At 42.8% G+C, this 15,189-nt stretch overlaps 1 pseudogene; it reads right to left on the bottom strand.

Moving 5' to 3' along the window:
• Positions 1-1,275: 1,275 nt before the first annotated feature.
• On the bottom strand, positions 1,276-7,922 carry LOC134871141 (uncharacterized; annotated as a pseudogene).
• Between the last annotated feature and the right edge of the window lie 7,267 nt (positions 7,923-15,189).

Below are 15,189 nucleotides of genomic sequence, written 5' to 3'. Positions count from 1 at the left end.
GCTCAAACTTCCCATCATTCTGATTACGGTAGTCATTTTGTCACCCTCATCATGGCAAAGACACGGAGAAATGCATATGATGCAGCTTTCAAGTTGAAGCGAATCATCAGTCACGCTGAAAACAACTGGGCATGAAAAAACGCACTTCACCTGTGTTCTGAGCTGCACGGCATCAGGAGAAAAGCTTCCACCGATGTTGATTTTTAAACGCATGACGATGCCAAAAGAAAAATTCTCGAGAGGAATTGTTGTGAAAGTCAACAAGAAAGGATGGATGACGGAAGGCCTAATGCATGAATGGCATACGGAGTGTTACGGCAAGCGACCGGGAGGATTCTTTCACAAGAACAAGGCTTTGCTCGTGTTGGACAGCATGAGGGCCCACATAACAGATTCTGTGAAAGAAGCCACCAAGAGGACAAACTCTGTGATTCCTGGGGGCACAACAAAGTATTTGCAGCCACTCGACATCAGTATGAATCGTGCATTTAAGGTGGCGCTCCGTGTTCAGTGGGAGGCTTGGATGACAAGTGGGGAGAAATCCTTCACTAAAACGGGCCGCAGGCGAAGAGCAACTTATGGTCAAGTCTGCCAGTGGGTCCTGACAGCGTGGAGCATTATAAAAAAATCCACTATCATCAACGTGTTTCGAAAGGCTGGACTGCTGCATGTTGAAGAGGGCAGCATGAGCTCAGCGGGGAATTTGCCTCCGGATGAAAGTGACGAGAGCGACAATGAAGACGATCCAACATCGGATGAAGCAATTCTGAGGCTATTCAACTCCCGACACCGAAGGAGATGACTTCAGTGGTTTCAGTGCACAGGAGGAGGAAGATAGTGACCAATGACTTTCTTGGTAGGCTACTGTTTACTGCTATTTTTTACATTTCTGTTACAAGCCGTGTTTCGTTAAAGCCTATTTATTTTTGTTACAAGCCGTGTTTCGTTAAAGCCTGTGTAAAGTTCATTTGTTTCAATGTACCGGTAGGCACCTGCGGCTTATAGACATGTGCGGCTTATTTATGTACAAAATACATATTTTTTTAAAATTCAGTGGGTGCGGCTTATATTCAGGTGCGCTTAATAGTCTGGAAATTACGGTAGTCAGTTTTTTTGTGTTAATAAAACCTTGATTAGACTTGGTCGGCGCTGGTTATTTCCACCTTTTGCTCCTGTTGCTGTACTAATGTAGCCTATTGGGCAAAAACGCGTGTTATCTACTTTGTTGACAAATGCACACACAAGAAAAGGTGAGAGTGATACCTTTTTATTCACCTACACTACACTTCGCCTCGTGATGTCTATCAGACATCGTACTGCACCCTGAAAGGAAGCAAAGTTTTCGTTCACCACTTGCTGGCGAATAGCCCGCAGGTCTGCCAAATGTGAGCAGAACTCATGCTCAGTCCGTTGCTGGTCTTCAATGTTGGGGAAGGAGTCTGTAGCGAAATGCGACTCCTGCGTAAGTGACGCTCCCACTTTTTCATCATAGAGGTTGGCAGCCACCTCACCAAGAGGAAGAAGTTCTGGTGAATTTTAGCTGGGTACCCTTGCCCACAGAGCTGGTTTGGAATCCCCTTTCCTGTATGCAAAAGGAAAATGCATCATTGTAGGCTACATAATAGATAAAAAGTTAAACATTGTAGTGCAACCAATACAGTGTAGATTCACATGAAGTTTCAAGGCTAAATCATACCAGGGATTCTGTGGGCATTCCATGTATTGACTACATTCTCCATGCCAATTCTGGCCATCTGACAGGTAAGGCTGGAGACACAATACCTTGTGAGGTTGTCCTCCATGTCAAGCTCCTCATTGTCTGTCATCTGGATGAGGGCTCTCTTGAGGGGATAATTGACCCTCTCATTAATCTCCACCCACATGCGCTCGATGACATGATTCTGTTATGAAAGGTCCACAAGTTCAATTTACAACCATCGTCACAAATGAGAAATGATTATTGGTTATTGATTATCTTTTCATATAAATGTGTATTTTACTCTTGTAGAGGGAGTTTGCAGATATGGCTGCCTGTCCTGATTGTATCGTTAGGCAGCCAGCTTCTCCTGAACGCACAGGGTCAGAAAAAACTCCTGTCCACAATCCACTCGGACTTGGTCCCACATGCCATAAGAAATTACAGCAGGTCTGAGGACAGTTAACAGAGGAACACTAAGCAACACCCATCATGCTGAGAAATACTCTGACACTGGCAAAATATTTATAGTAAAATTCTTTACCTGTACACTTCCTCGTAGATGCGTAGGTTGTTTTTCACAGGCATGGTGCAGTGTCCCACCACCTTCTTGCTGTACCCGTCAATTGCCATGACATGGGTCACACCAAACATGACCAACTTTTCATTTTGGTCCATGTGCATCTTGTGTCCCATATATTCTGCGTGGTATGGCGGGGTTTAGGTTCCTGGAGTTCTAGGGAAGTTCAAGTATATTAGTCCATGAGCCACATGGGGTCGTCACTTTCACTTGGGGGGGGCAAATTCTCACTATATTTTTTCTGAAAGCTATGCATCTCTGGAGTATACACTCACCTAAGAAAAAAGGGACAGCTGTTGAATTACTCCTTAATTCAAATATCTAATCAGTCATTCACTTGCCAGCAACTTCAGTGCATTTTTTGCATTTAGACATGGTCAAGACAATCAGCCAAAGTTCAAATTGGCTATTGTCAATGTCACAAGAACAATGCAGTCGAGGCCTACAATGTGCATGGGTGAGTGCATATTAAGTGCAAGAAGAAATTCCATTTGGCTTACTGTTTGTCTTGCGGCATGGTAAGGCTGATGGGTGTCCCGCAACACTCTTCCCACTCTGCCCTCCGAAGCCTTGACCCCCTTTGTTGAGAGGTAGCCGGTCATCAGCTTCCTTCCAAAGGATGGTCCGTTCTGAAGGAAGTTTTTTAATTATTATTGTTATTATTAGGCTACTTATTAAAGGTGCATATATTTAACGCATGCAAAACCTCTGCTTTTAGTATGCAAAGTTGTCGCCTATATTGCTATATACTGAACATGTCCACAGACTAGGCTACAAAATTGTACCTGTCTGTCTAGCGATCTGCAGGCACATATTTTTTTCCACCAGTAGGCTAGTGCTAAATATACAGGGCTTCTCAATCAAACATAGTAGCATGCCAGCCTAGGCTATATGGAGGTAATATAATTTTTGCCACTTGCTAATGTTGTATCTACCCATTCTGTTATCGTCCCAGGATAGGGCAGACAATCGCCATTAGTTAAGACTAATTTATTAAGCAGTGGGGTTGGCAGTGATAGTGTATTACTTAGACAGTGTTACATGCAGGTCTATGAGCAGAACTATTATTCTGACCCCATGCAGCCTGCGCAACGTCCCTCAGCTCTCTTTGTGTACAAACAATGAAGGGGTCAATATAGTGGGCTAGATTTGCTAGTAGTGGGTTTATTAGTGTTATAGTGGATACCTCCTCTTGCCCATAGTTCTGTAGACTAGGCTAGGTAAATAAACATCAACATACTAACGTCCTCTCATTAACCTCCGTTTTCCTTTCATCTGTAGGCGTTATAATAGGGTAGCCTATAGAATGTGAAGTTACGTTGCCTAGTAACAATGTGTTTCTATGTCCAAATACCGTTGCTTGGCTTTGACATTTAATTTCTCCCAGTACGGTCCGTTTTCTTTCACTTTCCCCTTCTCCATCTCTTCCCTTCTCCGTCAATCTCCCGTCCAAACAATGAACATTGTTAATAGGCAACCTAACTTCACATTCTCTATTCACCCTATTCTCCATGGTTACAAGGGCGGAGCCATCTTGTTTATTTTGTGCTAGTACTTCCGGTGGAACAGCTGAGGCGTTCGCTAACATTAAAAGCAAGGGCAAAAAGAAGTCAGGTAAAATGACGAGTATAATTTGTGCAGTCCGTGGTTGCCATAACAATTGGAGAAAAAGAAGATTGTCTCTTCAGCAAGAGTGTTTTACTCACGGGAAGAAGCGAATTGAATGCTGTGGGCCATCGTTTCATCTATATCCGCCTCCTAGCGTTGAGGAAGACCGGCGTCTTTGGCTGAGGGCACTTCACTTAAAAAAAACTCCAAAAAGACCCTATGTCTGTTCGTTTCATTTTGTGGATGGTAGACCTACTACCCAACACCCGTATCCTGAGAAATGGCTTGGGTATGAAGCTCCGGTGCGACGTCCGCGACGACAGCTTGTTAGGCAATCAGGTAAGTTCTCAGAACATACTTTGCCATAACGCGAGTTAGTAGCTGTGGTAACATTCTGTTACCGACTGCTTGTCAACACAGTTTTAAACGATTGTAGTTTAGGAGTAAATGTTTTCAAAATAGTGTTAACCTTAGTTAAGCCATGACAACACGGATACATCTTAGTTTTAACTGAGTCATTATTTTCATAGAGGCATCAACCAGCAATGCTGCTGAGGCTGAGCCTGAGCTCGAGCCGGAGGGTGATGGACATCGCGACATCGGAACGCAGTGGGAGGATCAATGCATGACCGATAATGTAATATAATAATAATGACAAGGTAATATAACGTATTGTTCTCTGTCTGTGGTACAAAGGACTACTAACAGTAGCCTAGGTACACCACAGGCGGCTACAGTAAGAAAGTAACGTCAGATAGCCAACTAGGCCTATGGTGAACATGAGAAGTAACGTTAGGAGAAAGGGGCAGACGGCCTAACGTTAAGCTATAGGCCTAAATGTTTACGTGTCCTAACGTTACATAACAATATGGTAAAGTTACACAAGGCCGACCTCTCATTGTGTTCTAGATATGAATGTGTTTGGTAATGTTGTTCTCTGACACTGGAGAACAAAAATAAGAACGGCTAGAAGTTGTCTAACGCTGCCATAACGTTAACGTAAGTTTAACTGAACTGCATGATGTAAACTTATATCTATGCTCGCTTTAAATGTCGTAATAGTACAAGGAAAGCAGGATTAAGGATATGACAGCTTAAGTACTACAACTCACAACATTACACACATCAACATAGCGCTGCCTTACTTACCTTCCACAAAATTGCAGCGGCGTGACTGCAGGATCTTCCCAGGCCGGCAATACAGGAGCATCCTGTTGTCTCCACAACTCCCTCCGTTGTTACCAAAACCCAAGCGTTGTGACCTAGAGAGCTGGCCTGGCTTGGGCTTACGTTGGCTTTTAAAAATAACTTTGTATCATCGACTTTATGAAGCAGGACGCGACCGACCCGCTGTGCAGGTACTGGTATGCTTCGGTGCTTTTAAAGTTTTTCATCGAAGCCCCGTCTACGCCTACAGATAAAACCATATGATTGAAAATATCGCCGTACATCACAGGGGGCCATCTCCTCATGTCGTCCATCCACTCTTTTATTTGACTAGGGTGTTGTAAAATTTCACCTCCACTACTACGAACAGCATCGCTTGTCTCTGCCCAGGTAACATCCATCTTAAAGGTCACACTAAAGGTTAGGTTACACTAGCTAACCGGAACTAGCTGACCGGAAGATCATACACAAAGCGGAAGAAAAAAGCCGTTAAAAATGGGCGGGGCGTAATAGGGTGAATAGCCTAGGCTACCGGTCACCAGATCTACTTCGCAGGTGTTTGTCCCGTTATAAGACATTTTTATAAGAAATGAATAGATAGGCCTATGTCACAGTACAGTATTTCTCCTCTCCGCTATACATTTGTCTCGACACTCTAGTAAAAAAAATGTAGGCCTACCTCTTCAATGCCTCTTGCAACCTCATACGCGAGGCGGCTGTCCGGGCAAAAGTCCCTCGCCGCTAGCCCCTGTTCTGCGCACCACCGCTGAACATTTCTTTCAGAAAATCCCCTCTGATTTCCGAAAGTTGACGCAAGTTGTCCGGCAATGCCACTACAGGACTTACAGGATAGGGTTATTTCATTAGCAATGAAATCATGGAATTGTTCAAGAGGAAGTTCATAACCACAGCTTAAAGTTCAGTTTCAAAGTATAGCCAAAGATCCTTGATGTGCTTTATTAACCGTGGCTATGTCTCGAACCGGACACTTCAGACAGTGCACTGAGGTTCAGGGTCCTGCATTGCAGAGCACTGACATCTGTGGTGCGCACCTTCGCTGATAAGTGTTCGATTCGGGACAGCACTTAACGTTAAGCACCTGGCGGAAGTGACGAACGCAAATCTGCTTGCGACTCTAAACCCGCGAAACATTAGCAAAAATAAACTACATTTGTAAACAAACCTACATGAGCAAAAATTAAAAATGAGTGTGGTTTTGGTGATTTTTCTCTCCTTGGTCTACCCCTTTCTCCACCCCATGTGGAAACTTCACCGTCTCCGCAATCGTGGGAGGATACTGCGTTTACTTGCTGAACTCGAGCTGGTATGCAAATTTGACATTTTGAGGGGAGGGAGGGGGAATGTGCGTAAACATTTAGCATACACGCATGATCCCGAAATGGCTCCTCCTCTTCCGCTACGTAGCCAAGATGGCGCCCGTGAGGTGTGCGAAGTGTCCATCGTTTCACACTCAATTTTTTTCCATCTGAGGGGCACCATCCGGGTACTTTTAGTGCGCTGAACTCTGCCGATTTTGCCAGTGTGAACGCCCTAAGCCCCCAAAGTCAGTGTCCGAAGGGCAGAAGTGTGCGAATCAAGACAGGGCCCGTGTCTGGTACTAGCCTGGCTCCGCCCTCCTACGTACTTCCGTTCAATTCTCATGAGCGGAAATACGTAGGAGGGCGGAGCCAGGCTAGTCCGGTATAGCCTAGGTACTAATATGTATCGGAAAGTAACCTTTTCCCGCCTGTCCCCTAATTCCATCCCCTTACGGCTATGTCCTACTAAATATTATTTTTTCTAGCAAACAGGACGACAGATTTTGAACAACGTAAGCTTCTTGATATGTAATTTCGAAGAGGTGAGGGAGGCTCATAGTACATTTATGTGAATATGTAAATTTGCGGATGAAATACCTTAATGCCAAATCGGGAATGAAAAAACGACCCAGGTGATCATATTCCCTAATTCCATTCATAAACTCAGCAAAGACAATCAGATAATGGATATCGATTCGTTTTCCGTTTTTCATTTTCTTATTTCCAAAACGAAAATCGGGAAACGAGTCGTTTTCCGATTTTGGATTTCCTATCTCAGAACGGAAATCGAATGGCGGCGACGTACACAGACCCCCCACCTCCTCTGCAGCTCCAGTGGTGCTGATGGAGGCTCCTGCAGGAGGTGGATACAGGATGTCCCCGGCCCCTGCAGTGTGTGTGTGTGTGTGTTATAATTCACCTGTGCAGGTAACACCTTGTCAACAGCTTGTATGAGTGTGTGTGTGAAGGTGTTTTTTGCGGTGGTGTAATTTAGTTTTGACTGTGAAAAAAAAAGGCAGTCCAAAGAAATGAGCAGAACGGAAGGACCAGACCTTTCGAGAAACATTAAAAAAGAGATATATAAAAAGATAAAATAATTGCAACATCTTCACTGCGTTGTAAAGACTTTGGGGAGCAAGATTGGAAAATAATGGATTCATAGAAACCGTGTTTTTGTAACACTCTGGACACATCTGGAGAAGAGTAAAATATTAACAGATCTTCTTCTCGGGAATATCTTAATATATCTTGGCATATGCAACCAGACAAGACAAGACCCTACGCACTATTCCAGTTTACTTCTGTTGAATGTTTGTATCTGTTTTCACTGCAAAAGTGTTGATGAAACGCCTGAGGCTCCGTTCCTCATGTGATTGATGTGGATTAAAGCAGTGAAGCTAAACAGGAGGGGAATACTAGAGTCCAGCTGCATTGACAAGTGCAGAAACATGTCGACTGACGGCAGCTCCTCACTTACCCTCTCTCGCTCAGCTTTGCGTTCACCAACATCTGCAGCCATCGGACGTTTGGAAGATGTGTTGGAGCCACGCATTTTTAAGTGAAAATAAACATAAGTTATCAGTCTTAATCTTGAAGTGGAGTGTACAATATGCTGTTAACAAATCACTTTATCATTTGGACAATTCTTCACATAAACGATACAAAATGGAATGTGACTTGCAACAAAGACCTTTGAAGCAATAGACAAGAACCAGAGCTGTCAGAAAACAATATGTAATCACCGTTAATCACATGATTGTCCATAGTTAACTTGGGATTCATTTCAAATTAATTGGCACATTCTTTATGAATTCTAAATGTTTTTAATACTTTTATCAGCATCCAGGTTGCAGTGCAGCAAGTCTCAATACTTTATTGTTCTCAAATCAAGAGGTCCACTAGCATCGCTCGAAACTCCCAACACTTACCAAGAGTGGGATCCTGTGACGTTCACAGCATCACGCCCACCCCTTCTAACCAGGAATGGTAACTGATATGTCATTTACAGGAGGGGCTCTCTGCATCAGCTTTGTTTTAGGACCAGACTTTCCCCTGAGATAATTCTGTTCACACCGACAGTCCATTCATATATCCTTGGTTTGAGAACCGTCTGGCGGGGCTTTGAAGCTGAACTGTTTCTCATTAGTTCGAGGCTTGTTTCTGCTCCCCATCCACAACGTTACTGCTCCATCAATTCCTGATTAAAGTATTTTTTTTACAATACTTTCTGCCTGATAATGGGTGATCCTAGCTAAACAGAACTGCTCTTCTTAGCATAATGTAAAACGTTGTGCTACAGTTATTGTTGGTTTTCCATTGTCTTATAATATATTTGACTATAAATCTTAATCGTAATGCAGTACCATCCCACTGGGAGTCCCCTTCCTGTGATGGCACACTCCCAGGATTCTGATGACTAAACTCATCAGAACAAAACTGCACTCTGACTTGACATCAATGAATGGAGACGTCCCCCTTTTCACACCAATGAGCAGATCCTTCCTTAAATGAGAAAGGATGTAGTGGATGGACTGTTTGTCAGACTCCAGATGACACTGGACTGCAGCTAATGGATCCAACATATGAAATGTTACTGTAACAACACACCATAACGCCTGACTTTCATACCCAGGGATCAGCAGCATGTCCCTAATAATCACTGCACATGTGATGATGATATTAATTACATCTGTAGCTGTTTTGCAATGATCCCAATTCATCCCCAATCATCCTCAACACCATTCCTACTGCTGTACTGTCGTCCTGCTGTATAGAAGTTAATACAAATATATTAAAACGGTTGTTTTTAAAAGTGACATTACACTCTAGCATTCTCTCACAATGTGCAGCAGTAAAGATGGCTATAGCCATTTCTTGTTTATTTGAAACATCTGACCTTTCAACTTTCTCCAGTGTTCTGCCTTCAGTCCCAGCCGCTGGGTGTCTGCGCCTGCTGCGCTCAGGCCTCCAGACAAAACCACACCGCTCATAAAATAGGTCAAAATAACAAAACATGTTGGGCCTGAAATGAAAAAGCTCAATAACCCCAAATCCTGTTATAAATCCAAGAATCTTTATGTCTATTTTGAAGGGTTTCAGATTTTAAAATGTTATTTACTTGTTGTTGGTGTGTGTTTAAGCTTATTTCCTGCAGTTATGACCTACCTGAATTTTTAAGTTGGCACAGCACTATAACACTGTTATCATTTATAAATCCTGTAAATAGGGGCTGAAAAATAGACCACTGGGATCTTTGGGTAGTTCTTGTAAAGCCGGCTCTGTGTTTACAGGCTGAGGCGGCCGGCCTGTGGAGCCTGCAGTCTTTTACTGCGCTGTCTTGTCTGTCACTTGACAGTTGACTGCCGTACAGCTCTCCCCCTGCTTAGCAAACAGTCCTGTTAGATTTTCCATTTGAAAAATCCTAGGGGTCACCAGTGTGTCTGACTGCTGGCTGAAGCCAGATGGGGTTTTCCTATAAACAAGTGTACAAGCAGTATTTAAACAGACTGTGGCACCTGACGCCATAACACTCATGACACTCTGTTTAGTGGCCTAAGTTGCAATAAGTCACTTTAGAGAATTAAGTAAATATTTTCATTATGACCATGCCATTGTTTATTATAGAATGGCAAAAGGTCTAAATCTTGCCAAATCCTCTGTTAAAAAATCATTTAATAACAACTTGTCTAAAGTGAAGCGCCATGTACATAGAGCTGATTTCTTTTTCATTCCTATCACGTCTTTTCAGTTTCAAACAAATCCAGAAACACCACCTGTTTAAAGAGCGGTGTGTGGAAGGCCCAGGTCGAGCAGAGCATTAGAGCTGCAGGCAGAAGTATAAAGCATACCTCTGCCCTGCTGAGGGGGGTCTCATTCAAACACAGTGTCTCACCTCCGCAGATACAGGCTCTGTGTTCACGCTGCTGGATCACAGCTGCAGGAGACAGGAGGATGCAGTTCGACATTTACTGGAGATTATTGTCTGTCCTGTGAGTGCAGGCAGCAGCCATGAACACCACTAACACCACTGAGAGGGAGGACCCCCATACTACCAACATAAATCTACAGACAACATTTGGAGATGCTGGACTGAGCCCAGGGTAAATATGAAAGGCCACGAAGCCTCCCATGAATTTGGCTGAGCTTCAGCTCAGCTGGTGGTCCCCGACAAGCCCCCAGACGTCCTCTTTTAAATGAATAATCTATCATTGAAAAATGACCAGGACTGAAGGAGAGATTCAGGACATGCTAAAAGTGCTCCACAAACAAAAACCAAGTAATAGAAAGTGCACTATTATCACCAAAAACAGCAGTCCGTATTTATTTGGTCAAATAAAACAAAAGCTGCTCCTGAAAGCCACAATTATATTGCTTAATGGTTTTGTTAGTGAAATAAGTAAACTACAATAGAAAGTACACCAGCTTTCCTCCTGCTAACAAGTGTTGCCATCTTCCACTAGGAGAATTACAGAAAGACGTTCCTTTGGTGCTTGGACGATTGACGGCACAGTTCCCATGGATGCAGACAGGCTCAAACCTCTGTAGCTGTTAAAAAGACTGACAGATAAATATCTTTTTAAAAAACTATACATACAAACACACATATAAAATCAGTACTACCATAAGAAACTTTAAAAATATATATTAAAAATACATTTAAAAATTCCTGTCTCAGAATAAAAGTGCATAATAAAAATAAAAATAAATAGGATATATAAACAGGGTGTATAAATATATAAATATGCAAAAGAAAAAGGATAGATAGCAGTATGAATATGATAGTAACAGGATGGGTATGTATCAGATGTGATCAGAAACAGTCGTCCCTTCAGAGGAGAGGAAGGACTTCTCATTTCTCCACATTTCCTCATTCCCTGTCTTCTCACATGGTTTAATTTGTTCTTCTAAACTTCTAATCAATGAATGGTCTGGGAGGACATGAAAGCCTGTCTCAAAAGGCCCTACACATCCTCTCCATTTATTCCCATGATATCGAAAAACTTTACCAAGTATGAGCTTTTATTTTGAAATTAAATCCGACGGTTCTGCCCCACAACGATCATTGAACAATTGATAAGGAAAAAGGCAAAACGAATAAGCATTGCAGTTCACACTGCTTCAGGAAGGAAAAACAATAGTTATTGCTGACTATTTTAACTCTTCTCTTTTTTTCTTTCTTTTAACTTTAAAGGCTTCAACACTTTATCACTTGTTAAAAAGTTAAGTTTACAATCTATAACAAGGCGTCTTGAAGTGTGACATCACACAAGCAGGTTCTGTGAGCAATAACTCCAAAAGTGCCAGGTAATAAAGATTAGCATCCCACCATGCCGAGGATAGGGTCGGAGTCATAAACGTCCCGAGGCGAGTGGCTGTCTCTGGAGCTGCTCATTATGGAGATAATAATAAAGTAGTTGGCCCAGCTGAAGCAATCAATAAGCCGACAGACTGCTATCAGCTCATCTTGATGGAGCTCCAAGTGCCACGTGTCTTGGCTCTTATTGTGTTGACACAGAGATACAGGCCACCATCCAGTCCACACAGCCTCAGATAGCATCACACCATAACCTGGATCTTTTGAAGACGGCCTTGTTTTCCTCCCTCTTTCATCCACACTTCCAGCCTTTCTCTCAATGGGCATTCTCTTTTTCACTCTTGTGTCGTAAAACAATCAGATTCACTGATAACTTATCATAGTATGAGCTAATATGAAACATAGTCATCGCTGTCCTCTCTTTGTCTTTGAGGAAGTGTTTTCCTCTGCCTATCTCCACCTATTCCTGTGGGGGTTGTCACTGTGGTATAAATTGCCAGAGGAGGCCCTATCTGTGTCTGGGTGGGCTTTTAAGCCAGGCCCATCAGTTAAGGCTTCATTAAAGTGGTTCCTCCTGATGCTCCATGGAGGAGTCCCGTTCCCCTGGTCTTTAACACACTATGATAACTGTAACAGTTGTCCACTTTCTGAGGAAAATGCACCGTTTGTTATCTTTTGCCCTGGCTTTATGTACAGCAAAGAGTGCCACCCCTTTCTGTTCCTTCAGCCACTCAACATATAATCTTTGTGTCAAGATATAGTCTGAGCAGATGCAGTGTCTTCAATATTGTTTCCTGGAAGAGGCCACTGGAAACTGTCAGGGCATCCTTTTCTGAGCTTTTACAACATGCCACATAAAAGAGTTAGTTCCTGATAACCGGGGGCTTTTAGGCGGTTACACATGCTTCAAACAGCTAGTTCTAAATAAATAAAGTTCTAAATGAGCTTGGCTCTGTGGACACAGTGGAACAGCCTACGTTAACTTCTCTACTGGTTTGGACTAAACAATATACAATGTGTAAGATATGGAATTCACCTTAACCTTGAGTTAGAATTTGGGTTAACCACCATCTTGGCAGATATTGAAGCCACACAGGATTAGCAGCAGATACAAAGTCTGTCTGCTTTGGCCTCCACACGGTGGGGCAATGATCACATATTTTTACAGACCGTCCCTGAAGCTAGCATTGCAAGAGCTCTGTCACAACCATTGGGATTTTAGGCTATAAAGGAAAAGTATGGCAGTCGCAAGGCTACATGTCACCACCACCGAGCTAAATGAGGCTAATGCTCGGCATATTGATGTTTAGTCTTATTTAGTCACATGTTAGCGCCTGCTGTTTTTATGACACGTAGATGCTTCGGACATTCGGACTGACATATTTGATGTCGTAGTACAAAACACGAGAATATCTTTAGCCTGAATAAGGTCTGTAACAACTAAACACACTTTTAAAATGTTGGCTTTGAGACAAGGGAACCGGAAGTGGTAAAATGATAACTCATTCAGGAGTCAGGACTCGTTCCCGAACCACTGTTTTACTGCCGGATGGGAGAAGGTTTTTTTGGGGCTGAAAATAAACTTAACCCAGCAACAACTGAATCATCCAGGTTTAGCATATTGTAGTGTATCGTTCATGCGTCATCAGATAAGGGTCATAACATTTAAGATACCTGAAAAGCAAATTAAGAGAGGCTGAAGAAGTGGAAATAATAATGAGTGAAGACCGGCATTGATTGACAGGATATTTGAGATGTGTGTTGGTGTCTTTCACAAGGACCTGAACCAGATGGCTCAAAGTGGGATTATTCAATCTCATTTGTTCTGCACTGCAAGCCTTCCTTGGATCCTAATTGACCCGGAATGCCCTTAGTATTTGTTCTAAGTACTCAAATATGACTCTTTGCAGTTTAATCCCAAAATGCTATTTTCTTGTGGCAAATATTCTACAGTAAAACTGCAGCCTTGATTATAAGCCAAGTTATGAGAGGAGCTTTTTTTTCATGTGTTATTTTAATAAACCATTACATATATTTATGAGAGTTTAATTGTTGGGTAAGCATAAGAGGAGCTCTCAAAACAGAGCTTATTAAAGAAAACAGTAATGTATGTTTGTGGTGCCCTGTGCTGCGGGCCTCAGGAACTGATGGATTGTATGGAGACAGGCTGCAGAGAACCCGGTGCTTGTCCAGGTTCTGAGTAAGAGGCTCATTTTTCACATTGACACCTTTTGGGGGCTCTCTGAGCTACTGAATTCACCGAGGAGATGAGTTAACTTCCTCAGGATGGACGAGGCTCTGCTCTTTGTAAATTGTGTAAATTGATCATTTGGCAGCAGCGGAGCATAGTGGTGGCTGATGGAGGGATGCATCCTCCACGTTGAAAGTGGGCTTAAAGCTGTGTAAACAAACAGACATGCGCTGCGCTGGTGCCTGAGCCGAGATGGACCTCTGGAAAGAAACAATACAGAATGTGGAACTGGCATTGATTTCTGAAAACATTAACATGGCTCCCCTCCAGCCCCCGCGCAGCCAAGGAGTTTTCAAACGCAAACATTCAGATTGCTGTTTGCGTGTCTATCATACTTTCAAACTTAATTAATGTTGACTCTCAAACTGCTGCAGCTGACTGAGGTAGTGGTCGGATTCAAGTGCTCTTACTTTGATGTGCGAGGAGTATGTGCTCTCATTGGCTCTTGTTCTTTTTGAAAAAGGAGTCAAGGTGATATCTGCCGGGAAGCGGAGTGTAAAGCCATGAACCCTGTGAGAGGCTGTGAGGCCCTGGTCAGCGGTCCAGAGGACAGACAGTGTCCCGGGCAGAGGACAGCTCCGGCTGCTGGAGATGCTGAACAGCTTATGGAGAGCAGAGAGGCCATGCTGAAGAAGCCGCTGCTCGGTGGTAAGCTTTCCTTTTGAAATCCAAAATATGGTAGAGAGGTTTCTGGAAATCTGTGCTCTCGTATGAGCTCTCACATGATTGGCTGGATGTTGATTACCAGGTTGTACATCTTCAGAGTTTTTCAAGTGTGTGTGTGTGTGTGTGTGTGTGTGTGTGTGTGTGTGTGTGTGTGTGTGTGTGTGTGTGTGTGTGTGTGTGTGTGTGCTCCTCTCTCTGCTCTGTACTGATGTCACATGGCTTCCGTCTAGCGATATACCAAACACAATCTGTTGGCAGACGTGGATTGGATCAAACCACATTTCACCAATATTTTTTTGGACTCTTTACAGAGAAATCAACAGGATCAAAATTGAGTCTTCAGGGGAAGGCTATGTTAAATATGCAGAAAAGTTCAAGTTGGTTATGATTTTGAAGAAGCAAAAGTTGATTGTACCAAGAGAACAACTGATCTTCTTGTGTTGTTAAACTCACTCAATACAACTTTTTTTTAAAAAACCTCATCTGTTTACAATCAACAAAATATTTACAGTGAAAATATTTTATTTACTGTCTTACATTTTTTAACAATGTCTACATGAAGGCTATGCATACAGCTTTAAAAGAATG

The sequence above is a fragment of the Eleginops maclovinus genome, chromosome 10, assembly GCF_036324505.1.
Source record: "Eleginops maclovinus isolate JMC-PN-2008 ecotype Puerto Natales chromosome 10, JC_Emac_rtc_rv5, whole genome shotgun sequence".
In the NCBI taxonomy this organism is placed as follows: domain Eukaryota; kingdom Metazoa; phylum Chordata; class Actinopteri; order Perciformes; family Eleginopidae; genus Eleginops; species Eleginops maclovinus.
Note: the sequence above shows the minus strand (reverse complement) of the source record. Positions and strands in the feature narration are given on the sequence as shown.